We start from the raw sequence: 4,078 nt of genomic DNA, 5'->3' as shown, positions 1-4,078 counted from the left end.
GGAGGAGGAGGAGGAGGAGGAGGAGAAAAGAGAAAAGGGAAGGAGGGAGGGAGGGAGGGAGGGAGGGAGAAGAGGATGGATTGGTACAAGATCCATCTTATTTGCCAATACAGATGACTTTAAATCATCCATATGTGTCTCTGTTGGGACCTTCTGGTACATCCTAGCTTGTGTAGAGAAAGCGAGCAGGGCTTTGGAAGGTTGAACATGGGTCAGCTCAAGTGTATCTTGCTGATCAAAGATTAAAATGTCTAACTATCAATGGTCTCAATTCCATACCACGTATTCACCCAATATGCCAAAAGGGAGGGGATGCAGGACTGGTTCAATGTCCTGGCGACATTACTAATGGCCACAAGCATCATCAGAGACTATGGCTTGTGCTAAGAATTCTCTGTCACTGAAGCCACCGGCTGGTGTGGGTACGAGATACCGTCTCCTCTCTCTCCCCTCTCCTGCCTTCCCTTCCCCTCAGCTGGCCAGCACTGGCTTCCATTCTTCTGTTCCCCAGTCAAGGCATTTCCTTAGAACCAGACTCTGCTTAATTCTGGGAGGCACCCATTCCCTCCACAGTCCCTAGGAACCTGCTAGCTTTCCTGCCTCAAGTCTTTGCCTTCAAGAACTCACTGAGCAAAATCTGAGGCATTATCTTTCCATCCTTCCCCAAACCAGTGGCCCTAGGAAACAGCTCACGCTCCCTGTGCAACAGTTCAGAAGGCCTGTGCTTTCAGCCCAGCCAGACGTCTCTCTGATCCTGGGGTGGCGCTGCACCAAAGTCACCCATCAGCTGTCCCTGACAGTAGAGTTAGAAGTGCTGGAGAGAAGAGCATGTGACTTCTAGGGGGACATCAGGGAAGAGATTCTGGGCAGACCAGTTTCCTGAGCGTGAAGGATGTCTGTGCATGTCCGTAGGGATCTTAGCCATAAGCAACAGAAAACAGGCCTGGGCAAAGCTAAGTGGGAAAGATTTCCCTGGTTATGGGGGAGACCATTGAACCACCGAGCAGTTGAGATGAAGGAGATTTGGGGGCCTGGCACCACAGCTAAATTTCTACCACAGTGTACAAATTGCACCTATGGCTCCAGGAATTTGGGTGTATATGTCACCACAGCTGCCCTAAGAATGAGTTCTTCACTGCTTCTGGGTACCAATGGCCCTATTTCATGGCCCACATTGGTGAGACCAATAGATTCTAACCAAGGTCACAAGCTAACCAAAAGGGACTGGGGCCCATCAAACTCTCAAAGATAGAACCAGATGCCTTCTGGGTAGGGAACACACCAGAAAAGCAGGCAGCCTTCTGACCCAGGCTGTAAAATTCATGGTTCTTTCCAGTCACCTCTGTATAGGCAGGACAAACACTACTTTATCTACTAGTGGACTTGTGGCTTCCAAAGTCATTTTGCCTGTAAGTGACAGCAGACCAACTCACACTAACAAGACAAATGGGTGAATGCACTCTTCCTTTGTCACAGATGGATCTCTGTGACTAAATCCCCTTAATTTGTGTTCATCAACACATTCTCTGACCTAAGAAGATGTGAACACAGAATTTCTCATTTCTTTCTTTTTTTAAATAAAAAAGTTACTTACTTTTATTTTATATGTATGCGTGTTTTACCCACATGTATATATGTGTACCATATGCATGCCTGGTGCCCATGGAAGCCAGAAGAGAGTGCTCGTTCCCCTAGCTCTAGAGTTATGGATGCTTGTAAGCCAATATGTGGGTACTGGGAACTGAACCCAGGTCCTCTACAAGAGCAGCAAGTGCCCTTAACCACTGAGCCACCTTTCTGGTCCTCACATTTTATTTACAACATTAAGTCTTTCCAGTTAGAACACAAGTCTCCCCAACTCCCTTCCAGACCTAACTAAATCTCTATTACTATCCTCTCCTGTTTCATGTGGAGGCTTATAAACCTCTGAGGTTGGGTCAGCAAGATGGCTCATGACTCAGAGGGTAAGGAAACTTTTGGTCAAGCCTGGGGACCTGAATTGAATCCCAAGGGCTCACATGTTGGAGGAATAGAACTGAGCCCTGCAAGTTGCCCTCTGACTTCTGCATGCATGCTGTGGTGTGCACATACATATATATGCATGCATGTTAAAGTAAAACTTGTATTTAACTAAAAAAGACTACAGATTTTTTAAATTGTAGTTTACATAACTTAAGGGTCGGCAGGTTAGATCCCGTATGTACACACAGTACACACTCTGACTTCATATGAATGTTGCATTGCACGTTAATTGAGTTGTAAAAAACAAAGAATAATATGTCACACAGACAGTGTATGGCACCAAAAGCCAAAAGATCTGCTACCTGATTCTTTTAAAGATTTTTTATTATTATTATTTATTATATGTAGGTACACAGTAGCTGTCTTCAGACACACCAGAAGAGGGCATCAGATCTCATTAAGCATGATTGTGAGCCTCCATGTGGTTGTTGGGATTTGAACTCAGGACCTTCAGAAGAGCAGTTAGTGCTCTTAACCGCTGAGCCATCTCTCCATACTACCAGATTCTTTACCCAAACTATAAAGCCAAGACTTATAAAGATTTTGTTTGTGGGACTATTGTATGGTTGGGACTACAGTTTGTTTCTGTCTCCGCTTTCCCCTTCTTCCTTTTTGTTAAGAACCACCTCTGAGCACTGACAGGGCACATAGCCACCAGCTACAGTTCCAGCAGCTATGTGGTTCCAGATGCCTAAACCTTGGTGAAACTCATGTGAAAAGAAGTTATGTATATAACTTACACTTCACATCCTTAAAGGAAGCTGTCAGAGCCCACATACTCTCTGCATCTTCACAAATTTAGGGAAGACAAGGTTCTGGGAAGCCAGGTTGGATTCTGTAAATGATGATAATATCTGGAGGGAGCCACAGATAGAAAAAAATCGTTGGGCAATGTCATGAACAGAGCCATCCTTCTACCTAGAACCACTTGAGCTTTGAGAGGTGTGTGTGTGTGTGTGTGTGTGTGTGTGTGTAACATTTCCTTCTGTTTTAGGTGGTCTTTTTGTTTTTTGTCCATCTGACAGGTAGACAGGCAGACAAGTGGTTGGCCCTTATACAAAAATAAGAACTCTAATACCCAAAGGTCCCCTGTACCCAAAGTTCTTGTGTACCCCAAGGTCTTCTGTCCCTTTATCTCTGTGCTTGTATGCCAATTCTTCCTTTCTCTATGTGTATGGGGAACATGGCTTCACAACTGTATACCTAAAACCCTAACACCCAATTGGGAGAAGCACTTTTCCTTGTAGCTCCAATTCAGAAGCCACAGAAAAGGGGCCTGGGGAGACGTCTGGCTGCTCTTTCAGAGTTCCTGAGTTCAATGTCTAGCATCTCATGGTGACTCAGACTCTCTGTAACTCCAGTTCAAGGATGTTCAATGCCCTCTTCAGCCTCAAGGGCACTAGGTATGTACGTGGTGCACAGACATACATGCAGACAAAACACTGACAGATATTAAATAAATAGAAATAAAATTTTATAGTTTTTTTTTAATCACAGATAGGGCTCTGTGTGGATGATTCTGGGTCATATGATCACCTAGATGAGAAGCTTTTGGGGTTAAAAGGGGAAGATTTTTGTCATTCAGAGGACATGTGGCAATAGCTAGGGATGCTCTAAGATGTTGTAACAATCTGGGGCGTATACTATGGGCATTCGGTGGGTAGAGGGCAGGCATTCTGACAAATGTCCCACAGTGCTCAGGACAGTCCTCTACAATAAAGAACTAGCTAACCAGGGCCTCAGAGTGTCAAGGCTGAACATACTGGTTTAGACCAATCCTATGAACTCTGCAGGAGCCACATGGAAATGCGGCTGCTTGTCATCGCCTGGTCTAAGCTACCATTGCCCTCCTTAGATGGTGTTGGTATTCCAAATGTTGTCCAGTTATTCCTGTGGCCCTGGGGTCCCTCCACAAGGCTGCCTGAGTAAGGGCATGTCCCTGTCCTCGGCTCTACAGTGCACTCTCCATCTCACTGGGAGAAAGACATCTTGGTATCCCCTTGCCACAGTGCACTCTCCATCTCACTGGGAGAAAGACATCTTGGTATCCCCTTGC

This window comes from Mus pahari, chromosome 14 (assembly GCF_900095145.1).
Source record: "Mus pahari chromosome 14, PAHARI_EIJ_v1.1, whole genome shotgun sequence".
Lineage (NCBI taxonomy): Eukaryota > Metazoa > Chordata > Mammalia > Rodentia > Muridae > Mus > Mus pahari.
The sequence above is the reverse complement of the archived record's forward strand: the minus strand, read 5'-3'. Positions refer to the sequence as shown.